Source organism: Melospiza melodia, chromosome 4 (genome assembly GCF_035770615.1).
Source record: "Melospiza melodia melodia isolate bMelMel2 chromosome 4, bMelMel2.pri, whole genome shotgun sequence".
NCBI classification, from domain to species: Eukaryota; Metazoa; Chordata; class Aves; order Passeriformes; family Passerellidae; genus Melospiza; species Melospiza melodia.
In genome coordinates this window covers 72,799,951-72,814,668 of record NC_086197.1, presented here as the reverse complement: position 1 = coordinate 72,814,668, position 14,718 = coordinate 72,799,951, and the positions used below count along the sequence as shown (strand labels likewise).

At 37.1% G+C, this 14,718-nt stretch overlaps 1 protein-coding gene across 2 annotated transcripts in view; it reads left to right on the top strand.

Moving 5' to 3' along the window:
* The window catches only part of SLC16A7 (solute carrier family 16 member 7), an 80,493-nt gene that overhangs the window by 4,688 nt on the left and 61,087 nt on the right, over positions 1-14,718 (top strand). The window contains exon 1 of one of the 2 annotated variants that reach the window (XM_063155161.1): positions 11,785-11,912. The exons of the other annotated variant lie outside the window; for it this stretch is intronic. The gene's annotated coding sequence lies outside the window, so the exon portion shown is untranslated. Of the gene's footprint in view, positions 1-11,784; positions 11,913-14,718 lie in introns of those variants that run through there. 2 annotated transcript variants of the gene reach the window in all.

Genomic DNA, 14,718 nt, shown 5'->3' with positions numbered 1-14,718 from the left:
AACACTTTCCAATTGTTTTGACTGCAAGCTTGGTAGTTATTTCGCTTTTATCTTTCTTTGAGGTTTTCCAGTGGAAGACTCGTGTAGGTTAAAATCAAGGTTCAGAAAGCATGTTGCACAGAAGACGACTCAGAATGAAGTATTTCATAGCTTTTTCTATTTATATATTTTTAAAGTCCTGGTCCTTCAGAGTAGCTCATCTTCCTATAGCTACAAGCAGACTCGTGCAGCAGCTTCAGGCGTCACCATTGTGGAGTGCCCTTCCATCGTGCGGCCTCGGGATTAGCAAACCATTGGCAACATTCCCAAGTTTGGCACCCAGGGACAGCACATACCACAAAGAGTTGTAATGATGTTCAAGATGTGCTTGGCCTCAAAGAACTCCAGCATTTCTGTCACTGCCGTGGTGGTAATGACAGTGCGATGAGGTACATTGGCTGTTCCATAGGGTCTACAGTTTTAATCAAAATTATTAAAATCAGCCACAAAACAGCAGCACATCATCCCAAAAGATAGAAATTATTTTTTTCCTCCATAGAAATAGGTTAATTAAGGTTTTAACATTCCTGCTTGCCATTCATCACTTCAACACTCTTGGAGTCTATGGTACAAGCGAAAAAGGGGCAAAAAAAGATGAAATCTCAATTCATCCCTGTGTGAATTTTAACTTCATAGTATCACCTGTGGAGATTTACTTCTCAGTTTGTGTGTTCTGAAGTCAAGAAATACAGAGAACAAGTATTTCTTTTAAAGTACTAAAAACATGTGAAGAAAGAAACCAAAAGAAATCCCCACTTTTTGTGCTGACAAAAATGGCGAAAGTATATATACAAAATGCATATTTGATGTTTTTTAACATAGCTACTTCCTACTGCAACATATTTGATTAGTATTTCAGACAGAGAAATGAGCATATGCTTATTTCCAGCATGCTTTTGTAATTACTTGTATTAAAGTGGTATTTTAAACATTAGAAATTAGGTTGTACGTGGCATTCTTTTCAAATCTCTGGAGTAGCAATATAAATACTTGGTGGTGAAGATGAAAATTTTTGAAGTGATACAAGACTGTATTCAAACTACCAGCTTTAAAAATCTGGCCTCTGAGAGACATAGCTGACTTTCTTTGCTGATCTTATTTAGAGATAGAAATTGGATAAAAATATGGGATATTTCAACAGTTACCTGTGCTATTGAATTAAAATACCATAGGAGTTGTCATTACTAGATTGAGCTCCTATGGTTTGCATTTTTGATATGGCCCTCAGGGCAGGTTCGCAAAAGAAGCCAAGAAAAGAACAACTTAATGATGCAAATCAGCTCCCCTTGGTAATGTAAGTGTCTGATTTCTTAACAATTGGAATTTTATGTGCTAAATTCCTTGATAATTCAGCCTTTGCTGAGTATACTTTCCACTGAACAGATCCTTTCTAGAATTTAATTGCTTTTGCATGCTCTGCTGGGGATGGCTTTGGGTCTGAATCTGGATTGTGGACCCTGCGTTCCCAGCAGTGCCTCCTGCTGATGGTAGAAATGAAAGGTTTTGAGATATATACTGCAAAATAGAACTGAAGACTTGTTTCAAAGACAGAAGAAAGTGTGCCTAGGACAAAGATTCGAGGAGGCTGAGCAAGGGGGTTGCATCTGAGAGCAGGTGGAGAGAGCTGAATAGACCATGAAAGGAAATCGCTCCTGGAAGCTGAAGGCGGCAATGGGCCTATCTTCTTATTACCAGCCCCTTTTTAGAATGTACGTCTTTAAAATAATTTGTACATAGTACTAAATTAAAGGATTCCTTTCTGCCCTGAGGAATTTGTAAGAGCTCTATTCATTTTATCACACAGGGATCCTAACTCCTTATCTTCCATTAGGCAGCCTCTTTCCCTTCTCACCAACACTACAAAAGGTGAATCAGGGGACTCAATAGCACATGATTAGAAACCACAACAACATATTTTAGCAAGGAATGAAAAAAGCTTTTCTATTTTTTGACCTCTAGGTTGTATATATAAAGAATATACGTAGAAAAGAATATGCCATAATAGCCTGTATTTGCAGAGCGTGAAGTATGTTTCATATTTGTGAAGAATAGGAAAAAAGAGAGCCTGTTTTCTTTTTCTTGTGTAGATACAATTATGTTGGCTAGAGGCATAAGGCAGGGTTTTTTCTCATGTTTTTCTCATGTAGTTATTCAAAAAGAGATGTTTTGTTGTAGTCATGCTGAAAATAGGGGTGCATTATTTAAATTTAGTTCATTTCCTCATTCATACAAAATAATACTAGAACATTATGAGTGCCTTGCATGGCTCATGATCTGTTTCAGTGTTAGCTTCATGAAAATAATTAAAGTGATTTTTAAGCTAATGAATATAAAGGCCAAGATCACATGAGGTAGAGAAATCCAGGAAGGGCATTTTTAAGTGACGCCTAAAAGCACCATGGTGATTGCTCTCAGTCAATTAATATGTCAGTGTTGCTTGATTGGCATTTCCTCTTTTTCTGTGACTCCAGGTCCTTGCTTGAGCTCCCTTCCTGTGGTGCAGTTCTACTGGGTTATAAGGAATTGCTCATGGTTTACACCCTGTAATGGCTGAAGAGACTCTTTGACTGCTTCTTAAGACTTCTTATGTACTCTTTTTGATTTCTTGCTTTGACTTGCCTGATTAGGTTAAATGGAAATTATAGTGATTACCAAAATGATGTCTCTGTTTCCAAATAAGTTCTTTAATGTGTCCATCTTCTCTGCCATTCCTGTTTCTATTTTGGTTAGAACTTTGTCCTTCTCCCCATTTATTAGAATGAAAACCAAGATAGAGTAGCAAGTGAGTATTCTACTCTTCTCATCCTACCAGGATGCTGGGTTTTCCACACTAAAATTGCCAGTGGCAGTTGTCACTTGTAGGACACCTTTCACAGGATACAGATGATGATCCTCCATAGTTACCAGTACTGATGTTTTACCATGCTACTTTTATATGTAGACTTACATATGTTTGCATTCTTTATCCTTATGGCTTTTAATTCTGCATTTCCGGTGACATTATTAGGGTACAGAAAAAATGTAGCCTTGGAAGAATGACACATGAGAAGGTGAAAACAGAGTGGATGGGAGAACACGTTAAGCTGAGGAAATAGTGTTCTGAGGAGTTTCACAGAGGCAGATGTCTTCAACCTAGCAGAAGTGGAGTGACATGTCATGTTTTCAGTCAGAGCAGGTTTTAGTTGTATTCTGATTTTTAATTTTTTTTTTTTGAGAAGGGAATAGAGACTATATTGCCCTTTGATTTTATGATTTTCTTTATTCTAATTGTTGGCCATAGAAAGGTTTTTGTTGTTGATGAATAGTAATAATAATAGGTACAGAAGCCTGTCCTTTCCACAATTAAAATAGATTCTTCTTTTGAGTGTAATAGCATAGACAGGTGTTAATGAAATGTTGTTGCTTAATTGGGTAATGAGCATGCAGTTCTGGATACACTTCAGCATTGCTGAAATATTGTATATGTAAAATGGTGACTTAAATTGTGTTGTTCTCAATGAAAATGTATTTTAGCTATGAGGCCGTGATTTTATTTTCTTGCATGTATTTCCTGAAAAATTATGAAAGCTCTAGTAGTTGTCATATCCAAGCTTACTTTGGAATTATTATACTTAAATTGATAGTTTAATTGCACTGAATTATATGTTTTATTAGGTATCCAGGATATGTTTTTAACTTTAATAAGGTAGTTGAAAATTTCTTCCTTTTTTTTTGTTCTTGTCCCCCATTTACCAGTTTTATCCCAGATGTCTAAATACAACAGTTTTTTAATGCAGGACTATACTCTTGTGATACCTAAATTAGCCACCTAAATTAGGCTCTCTAATTTTTGTGTTAGTGGATCCTGGGTAAGCAGGTTGTTATCTCTTAATAACTGAAGCTTAAATCCTACTTTTAAATCAATTCCCTCTACTAATGAACAGGTACTGGGTGAAAACAGAAGTTATAACTGTATCTTGAACACCCTGTCCTATAAGTACTTTGAACAGCAGTTATAGCTGTTTTATTTGCAGAGAATCTTGCATTCTGGTTTAGTCTGAAGGAAGCATTTACTTCTCAATATGGCAGCTGAATATACATGAGTGAGCAGATAATTTTCCAGTAGTAAAAATTATATGTATATATACAAATACACAAGGTGATGTGAAAACAGGAAGAACTATGCAACATGTTGCATATCAGGAGGTGAAGTGGGGAAATGAAGAAAGTCCTGGAAGGCTGCATTTATATTGCTTTGATGTTTTGGGAAGCCCTAGTGTTGCAGTATGGTATTTACAGCCTGTAGTAAGCAGCCATAAATACCATATACACATGTGTATGTGTTTTCCACCTGATCCTTTTGACCTCTTTGGAGCCTCTGTGACCATGTGCACAGAAGGAGTAGTGGGTACCTGATGGGTGATGTTGGCAGTACACGAGTGTGAGGAGATGCAGAATTTGGACCAGCTATGAAAACAACAGGATCAAATGCTTGGAGCAGACATTTCAGTGCCAGTACTTTAACTTGGCATGTGAGCTGTCAGAACTGAATGGATGAATCTTTAGTTGGCATTTAATAGCAAATTTAGTTCCTCATTTTAGAATAGAGGACTTCTGTAATCAAGGAATTTTTTAGTCATCCAACCAAAGCAGAGCATGTTCTGTTTTCCTGTGCCAAGAGGCTAAGGCTGCTTGCTTCTTAGCTGTTTGCGCTGTTCCAAAGGGGAGTTTGAACTGTTTGGTCAATCCCTGCTGCGTTCATTAACTTGGTGTGTTTGTTTCTGTTACCCCATTGAGAAGGGAATGGTTTGTGTTTGTGTTCCTAAAAGTTTGGACCTGATTTATTTAACCAAACCCCACTGAGCACAGAGCCTTTTATATTTGGTTGAACTCATGCTCCCAGGCACACTTTATTCTGCTTCTGTGATTTTGACAGAGGGAATCCCTCTTTGTTTCTTCGTTTGGTAGAGCTGCTTATCTGGGCCCTGCTGAGGGTAGAAATGGGCTGCCTACTTTCTGCTGCAAACAGGAACCAAGAGAGACTCTTGTCCTAAAGAGAGAAAAGCATATTCAAGATGATTTCTAATTAATTTTTTTTATGTCTCAGAGAACTGATAATATCCAGAGGGTGTTGCAATGATTCCTTAAGCAGGAGTAGGAAGGCTTTTCACAGCAGTGAAAAGACACGAGGTCGTGAAGGTAGAGAAGGAAGGAGGGAATGATATAAACTATCAGGTTACTGGGCTTTCATTCTTGGGCAGCCCAGCAATGCAATATTCTGCTTTTGAGGAAAGCCATGGCAGCATGAGCTACCTAAAATGCACACTGTGCCTCAAAGTGGAGGTTGTCAAAGCACTGCCTTTAATTTGAATCCTAAAATGTTGCAGCATAAGTGGAATAGATGGAGCTGTGAACATTGGGCTGGCCTTTGGGAGATGGTTTGTGTTACTGCTGAGGTTTCCAGGGCACCATCTGTAAAATAACCTGTTGCTGTAGAGCTACAGTAAAAGTGTACATTGATCTGCATCTTTCACCTGTGGTATTTAAGAATGTTGTATTTATCTCAAATAGACCTGCTTGTGGTGGTTTGGAAGAAACTGATTAGTCCAGAGTGCAAAAAAGAAAAGCAAGCTGCAATGGAAAGGTGCTCTGTTGTTGCAGTGTTCAGGCCTGCTGGGAGTTGCATAAAATGTTTCTGTCTTTTGAGTACCCTCAGTTGTCAGGATTTGTGTGGATTTTTACCTATTAAATAAACCTGCTTTAGCTTTGTAGATGCTACAGTCAAGAGCTGATCCTGCAGGAGGGAAAACTTCTGCCAGCATAGCTGCCCTTTGAGGCAAAGTAGAAATATATTATATTACACCCTTTAATCAGTTTGAGTTTTATCTCCTTCTTGTCTATAAACAAAACTACTTTTTCAATTGCTGAATATTTTTATCACTATGCTTGTCTGTTTTAATAATACATACCTAAGTACAGCTGCAATTTTCCCACTATAGCATATACCTACACTTACTGCTTACTTGTTTTAAATTCCTCTCTTAATCAGGGTCCAATTCCAGATGAAAATCTGAGTGAACCTCCAACAAATATAGTACATATTTAGCAACTTGTATATCAGTACATAAATCATAAACTTTCAAGCTGGAGAACATCTTGCATTTTCTTACAGGTGAGAAACAAGTATTTTTTGCTTAACATTATAATTGTGCAATGACAAGGATTGCTAAGTTAAAAGTAAGAGGTACAGGCTTTCAAAACATGCATACCATTAAAAATTATGATGCTCTTAAAGGCAATACTGCTATTGCATTCAAGCTCATTATCCTTTTCTCTTTTATTTTGCGATGTCCTCACAGCATCCTTTCCCCTCTGAAAAACACCTTTTAGTTTCTAATACTCAGTCTCATGTACACACTCAGTTCCACTGAATTAGGCTCACATACATTATCTGATCTGTCTAGAAAAAAGATCTACTCTAAAAAATACACTCCCTCACAAATAATTTGTAAAAGACAAAGAAAAGGAATTAGTATAAGCATCTAAAGTGATCTGATCAAAAGAGGAAAATTACCATCATATATTAATGAGTTGAACATATTTGGTCTTCATGAGCTACTGCAGCATTTAAAAAAAGTAAGAATGTTAGTGGCTAAGTTTATAATTCTTTATTTAAGGCAGAAAGTGATATTCAAATAATCACAGCAAAACTCTGCCCTGACAGAGTAGCCTTAAATGTTACTTCTAAGGTATTGTATTCTCTTATTTTGTGTATGATTATCTATGCATTCATATGGATGCATTTAAATACAAGATAGTGAGGACAACTGAAGGGAAATCAAGGAACCAGGGGAAACCTAAAGTACCAGTTTTGTGATGAAGAAGCTGTAAGTCATTTGTAGAGTAGTTTTTCCTTACCTTGGACTTTGTATGCTGGCATGTTTTTGAGCTATAGAGCTCTTAGAGCAAGGAGGGGTGAGACAGCTGGGTGAGGCTGGGGGATTAGGGAGGAAGAGTGAGAAGGAAACCTCTGATATTTCTCTTTAACCTCTGTGTTTGTGACTTATGCACAGGTGGTTTTTGACCCATCAGTGTGTCTGGCTCATTTGAAAGGGTGCTGTGAAGCAACCAGAAAGCTGGGATGTTGGGCAATGTGATGTGCAACAAACCTTTCAGATTTGTATTTCCTTCATACCTAACACACTCAAACTTGTGTACTGGCACACCCTATGGCATGTCTAATTACTCAAGAGCTTGTGTATCTGCAGTTATCCAAGCCAACAAAAATTCAGGCTGCGTTATAATGTTTTTCAAATAATTCACAGAGAGTAGTTTTTAAATTAGCATTGCTTTTCTTTTTGTTCTGCAAAGGGATCTTTTATGGAATTCTTGGACCTACTGAAAAAGATTTGGCAGTATCTTGGGCAAACAGGTAGGTTTTTTTGTTAAATTTTGAAAAGTCCCTGATGTATATTTGGTATCTACACCATCAGAGACAGCCTGTTTTGTTGCCTGAATCAAATATATTCTGCTGCCTCTATTTCACATTTGGAAGAAGTTGTATTTCATACCAGGTACTTTTACAGAACTGTAGAATGCCACATATTCAGATATTATGAAATACAATCTCAAAAAATGTCACAAAAATATGAGACAAAGTGTTTATGCATCATAAAAATTGATAGCAATTTAATCAGTGCAGTCACAAATTTGCTCTAAAAATGATCCCTACAATTCTGTGGATCTGGGCAAGTGTCCAGCCTTTACATAAGGTAAGCTGTCCTCTGTATTGTTCTGTAAAGCATTGAACATTTTTCAAGTTTTAATTTAGTGGTTTATCCAGTGACTTAATTGAGTAAATTGTCAATTAAAATTGCATATATGAAATCTGTCACTATTTTGCTTAATATGGCAGTGATTTTCTATCTTGCACTTTCTTGCATAAGGCTTGACTTGAAGATTTACTTTCAAACAGATAGTTGTCTGTGTTATGCAAAGCACAAGCTAGTTTGTCTGCACCTTCCATAAATTGGCTTCTATGAAGCCATGACAACCACAAAAATATTTGTGATCCAGCAGTCCTGAGTTGCACATTTTACAAACATAGAGACAAAATTTGGGTCTTGCAGCACATGCTTTTCAGAGTTGCAATACTCAGCTAAACTGGACATATTTTTCTCAACAGTACAGAAAAGATTGCAGAATTTCAGATTTCAACATCATGCTATTAAGCTGTGGATCAGCTTCAAAGAAGTTGGAAGAACATTTTTAGAATCTAGAGCATACATTTTTCACTTTCTTATTTTGTAAGAGCTAAATAAGCCAACAGGATAACTCTTGTCCTACCTCCCCCAACATACTTAAGATTTAGAAATACTGAAATGGAAGAAGGGACTGGGTCATTTTTTTCAGTCCACCGCAATACAAAAAAGTTGTATTACAACTTTATATATAGGGCTGGATTCATCCAAGCACAGACTTTAGTAGGATATGCATCTATAATTGAACAATTTTCCAGATGTACTCTAAATAATGGAGAGATATAGGCCCTTGTAGGCCACATTTCATTTTGTTATAGCTTACATGTCTAAAACAGGTTAGGGAGGGATATCCCAGAACTTTGTTTCTGCCCACTGATTTTAAGTGAAACCTACATATCCAGATCACATGCAGATGTCAGCATTCTTAATGTCAAAATATTGTTGTGATGGATTGCTCCTTAAATGAGAAAACATCAAATTATGTGTAAGTCAAAGAATATCTTGCAGATCTGTATCACAAGCTTAAATCTTCTCTAAAATGTGTAAATCTTGAACATATACTAGTTGGAGAAAAGAAGATTATCACTCAGTACCTTAGGTTTTGCATGGAGTTATAAAAAAAAGTAAAAATTCACACCAAAAGAAAACAATTTGTGACCAAACTTCCGTTATTAGAACAAGCTGCTTTATAGCTTTAGGTTTTACTGCCAATGATAATTTAGGGCATTCTTTCAAGAAGGCTTGGTTTGGGACAGAAGGAAAAATTGTGCTGCAGTATAAATGGAGGCACTCAAGCATATGCAGCAAAGATTATTTCTTTTCATGTGTCTGTTACTAAACTGTAGTAGTAAAGCAGATGTTAGGGTGTAGAATACCTGAGCTGAAGTTCACATCAGCAGCCAGACTAAATGGTTATGATGAGTTTACTTCAATTTTAACAGTTTAATCTGAAGATCCCAAAAGAAATTCTCCTTTTGGTGTCTGGCTCTCTTCCAGGGAGGAATAGTTACATTTAATATGTGCCTATGAGTGAAGGGGCAGCAAGGTGCGAAAACTGAGCCAGCTCTAAGCACCCTTCTCAGAGGAACTCTTGAGTAGCTGGATCTCTATTAGATGTAAAATTCCACTGGCATTACTATTCACAAAATGCACTGCTGGATACAGTCTCATATGGTGAGTTGTGTAATAGCCCTCTTGATATTGATATGTTTTTATACAGAAATGGTCCAAGACTGTATTAACTTTTGTTTTTGTCAAGTTCAAGCTGACAGTGGACTGCAGGCCAGCTGTCTGCCACTGGCATGCCCATGGCAATTAGCTCTGTAACTTAGAAGTACACTTTAGTGATAGTTCTGACCTTCTGCCTCATGCTCAGTTCCCTGAATTTAAAAAGCTCAACCGCAGGATTGGCACAGATTTTAGTCCTTACTGCTGTCTGAAGTCATTGGACAAAAGGCAGCTCTGGTTCCCCATGGTGATGCCAAGTTGGTGCTGTGCTGTGCTTGCTCGTGTGGCCTTTGTGGTCAGCATCCCTGGAGACACTGCCGTGGTGCCTGCTGTTGGTCCATCTCTCCGTGGCTGCTTCTCACGGGTGCAGAAATCTTGGGGCCAGCGGTGATTTTCTCTTCCCCTGCCTGGGCAGGGACGAGGATCCTGTGGAAGGAAGGGCCTGTGGGCACAGTGGGGGAGAGCAGCTTTGCTGACACAAGTGAGCAGCTGTACCCAGGACTAAACACAAGCTGTCAAAATGTAACAGAAGGTGTCCAGCAGTAACAATGCCTCCTTTCCTACTTCACTCCAATTATAGGAAATGTGGTATTGTCACTGCAGGGTCTTTGTCAGAGTTCAGTAACCCATGTTTACTTCCTTTGTTGTCCCCTTCTTGTGTGCTGGTGTCAGCAAGCACATTCCCTTCCTGCTGTTGTCCTCAGCGATGAGATGAACAGCCCTTGCAAGTATCCTCCTCACAGTTTGGCATCAGAGGCTCACCTATCAATGCCATGTGTTATCTCCAGTATGTTTCATTCTTCCCAAAAGAACTGTTTCAGATTCAAATTAAGTTTTGACAATACAGAGATCAATTAAATGATAATATTTTCTCATTAATAGGCTGGCCTTTTTATTTAAGCAAGTCTCCTATTGGGTTAGCTTTCAGTAATTCTAGACCTTGTTTTACTTTTCATGTGAGATTGCCACACATCCTAGAAATGCAGATTGTCATTAGTGTCATTATTTTCATATAGATTAAGAAATTTATTCTGAGAATTGCTTCTTGCCTATGACCATTTGAAGTTGTGGGTAGTGAAAGTAACAGCAGTTTGCCCATAAAATCTGTCCCAGAGGCAGCCAGAAATTTCCAAATAAAGCACTTCTAAGGGCTTTGAGGTTTTAATATCTGTTGCTTAGTGAATATCTAGGACAAGAAAAAGCTTTAATTTTTTTTCCAGCCTGAGTCATCACATTGTTTTTCTGTTTCTTTTGGCCAGGCTGTTTCATCCTTTCCAGCATTTTTTGGGTCAAGGCAAGTGTGAGACCGATAGAAAATAACAATTGTGAGGACATGCACACCTTGTTGCCTGGTTTTCCAGCAAAATAGTTTACAACATTTTTGCATTTACAAAGAAAAGGCTTTTGATGTGAACTTTGAAAAGCATTTTGCTCAGAGTTTTTATCTGAAGGTAGGATCTGGTCTTAGGTACAACCTACCTTGTAATGTATTTATTCTATCATCAGTTCTACAGATGATTCCATTTTATTCCTATACAAAAATAGTGAGGTTTTTTGTAAATTTAAGAAATAATGAAAAATAATTTTTGGAGCTCCAGAGGAAATTCTGCATTATCTCCAGCAAAACACAGCTTTTTAAGTATTGTCATGGCTAATACTGCTTATTAATACAAAGTTTCTAATTACTGTATAAAGCCTTATGCAGTATTTTATACTTTTACTGTTAATTGAGCAGTCTAAAAACATCTAAGTTAATTGTACACTTACTGTTAATTGCTGGAAAATTTTGTCCAAATGAGAAAAAATTGGATTTTTGCAGCATGATAGTTGCATTAAGTGCCTCTAATTTTCCTTTTAAGCTGTTACTGATGATCTTTCGAGCATTTTTATTACACTTTTTATTCATTAAACAAAATAATATTAATGTGATCTTAGTGTATGTTATAAAAGGCAATTTCCCAACCAGCCTCACCATATATTGCTGAACTCCTAGAGCATTAGACACAAACTATGTTAAGATGCCCCCAGACATTAGCACTCATTTAAAAGGCTACATATAACACCTAAATAGAATTTTGAAACTGAACAGAGTTGTTAAGGGGAAATCCTTCATGTCAGACAAAGAAGCTGTGAAAGAAACCCTAAACAGGTGATGGAATGTTAATAAACCAAGGGTATCCTTCTGAGGGATTGTGTTCTGATTGTTGAGCTTCACCATAACCTCTTGCGCCTCAGTAATTTGAGATGTTTGTAGGTTTGGCCATTGGTCACACAAAATAAACTGTCCAAACATCATGTGTGATAGTCAGCCAATCAGATCTCCAAAGAGTCTTTAAATGTTCAAACTGAACAAAGGCTCTGTATCTCAAGTTCCGATTATTGTCTTGGACAGCAGCTCTCTGCCAGGTAATGTGCTGTTTTTCTATTTCCTTTTAGCTTTATTTAGTAGCAATAGGTAGTTTCAGATTACTGTGGTAATCCATGCAAAACTAATTGAGTAATTAAATGCAAGACAAGGCAGTACACCAGCACGTGTTGCGCAGGATTTGCTGTTGGCTTTTTAATCATTATCTAACATGTATTGACAAAACAGTGTGAAGCACTTCAAAGAAAAAATATTCTTATACTCTGTCCACTCCTGGAAGATTATAAGAAGGAGATTGACGACTGAATGCTGTATTCTGACAATTCCCAGTATAACCAAACTCTAGGGATTTGATGGACATATTTGTTCATATAGGTTGCCAAAATTTCTGAGAAAATAAGGACTTCAAAGATGAGTTTCTAAAGAGAAAGTTAAAATAAGGGGACGCATCAGTGTAGCTTAGGTCAGATAGGGATAATTAATGTCATGTGTTTTAAAGTAACACCTAATTTATCAATGCAACATCAGTTTTACTTACAAGACAAGTCTTCATTATAAACATCTTATTTTCATAAGGATTTGGGAGGGGAGCAATAACATAATCCCCCTGCATGGAACCAAGCATTGGAATGAAGGTTATTCATCCTCGCTGAGCACTCAGACAGTCAGTTCTTCTCCAACACCAGAGATTTTTATAATAAAGGTTGAGGTGTTGCTTTAAAGCAAACAATATGGGGGTGTATTTTACTGACACAAGTAACTCCGTTTCAGTCTTTTGCAATGTCAGAACTCAGTGTTGTATGCCTCATTTCATATATAGGTGCTTGCAAATTATTAGATTCCTTAGAATCAAGTGCAGAAGTAATTTTCAATTAGTTTTTTTTTTTTCATTGTAACAACTCTAAAATCTCCCACCAACCTAAACAGTTCTGCAAATAGTCCGCGAGCTTTAGAATGGCTGATTATACATAATTTTGAAGAAAAATTTGCTGAGTTTATTTCATGGAGTTAACCTGGTGATTTTGGGGGCTGTTTTTTGTCATCCTGGTTATCGAAGCTTAAAGTCTAAATCTTTGTTTACTGAGCTTAAAACTGAGATTAAAGCTGTCTTTGATTTCACCAGAGTAGGCTGGTGGTTTAGAGGTTTGACTTTTGGCTGTCATCTTCACAACCCTTCTGATGTCAGAAGCTTTGTAAGGGCTTATCACACACTAAGGCTGTGGACTTCAGTGGGTCAAATTCTAAAAGAGAAAAAAGATAAAACTCCTCACTGGAGACCCCAAGCACTTCCAATGGATATTTTATACCTTGCTTTATATTTTTTCATTTGTGTTTGTTTATGATATAATTCTCAATAAATCTACATGAAATATTATTCATAAAATGTTTCTAAAAATCAGTTGGGAGATCGAAAAAGAAGTAATATGTGGTAAAAACAAAAGATTTCAGTGTATATTCTTAAAGTCCCACTGTCATGTAGTACTGATGTACTGTAGCTCTCCAGCACTAAAAATATTGCCTTGACTGTTAGCAAAACCAGGAGATAACAGAAAGATATTCCTACAGGGTAATAGTAGAGAGGTCCCCAAGTCCTTGTGTAAAGGAGTCATGCTTGAAAAAATGACTTTTCATGATGCTGCATGCAACCTTAGTGAAGTTTCAGTGTAAAGAAAATTCCTTTTGCTTTAACTTTCCTCCTGAAAACCTGGAGTTTTGCAGATTTCCACACAAAATTTATTTACAACTCCCTGTCCCATTAAACAGCTACAAGAAGGAAAGAAATTGAGTGGGGGGGAAAAAATCCAAATCAGCCTGTCTCTTCTCCCCAGAGTCCCAGAGAAAAGGAAGCATTGTGCTTGACCCATGTAACAGAGGAAAGCAGGAGAGTGAAAAATGTGTGCAGTGCAGTTACAGGCATAAAACAATCACTGCCTGATGTTTAAACATTGCTTTATGGCGTTTCCACCGAGATATCCCATTAGTATGTGATGATAATGAATCACGGTTGTACTTCACTGAGAGCTCTTGCCATGACTGCATACTTTTCTGATTTTTTTTCTTCCCATGGAATGCACATGGAAACAAGGGAGAGAAATTATTTGAAGAACATAGCCAGAATGGAAGCTGCAAAATTACAGTGCTGCTTAGAAATGGACAAACTTTTCAGCACATTTTTATTTTGTTTTGTCAATATTATTTTATTCAAGGTAGAAGTGCAGATTTAAATATAGTCATGTCAGAGAATGTGAAAGAATTCATTTAAAAATGTCCCTGGTCAGGGCAGTGCATATGTGTTGACAAAAGTATGTGGGGGGTTTATTACTTTTTTTTTCCACTTCTGTAGACATAGCTTGTCTACAGCAACTAATTTAAGAAAGAATATTTTCACTTAAAGAGAGGGATTGAAACAAGACAAGTGCTTCTTTTCTGGTAAGGATCTCCAAATCTAAACAGCATCTCAGTTCAGCTGGAAATGTTTGTCCCAGATCTAACTCCTACATGCTCAGAGGGTAACTCTTAAGAGTAGGGAGAAGTGCCATCTGGTGATTCACAGCAAAAACTGATGGAATCAATTTATAGGAGAGACAAATGGAAGTGGTCATCAACCACAGATAAAATTGCCATCTGTGATGTTTGGTTCTAAAGATTCTTAAAACTGACAAAACTCTCCACTAGCTCCATCTTCAGATATCCATTTAAATTTTTATTCTTTCATTATAGTACAGCAAATTAATATTATATGTTTAGCAAGAGTAGATCATAACTAATGCATTGCAGTAATCACAAAAATGTCAGTGTATATGATGTCTGCTGATACAAAAGCTATATATACTATATGCACCAATT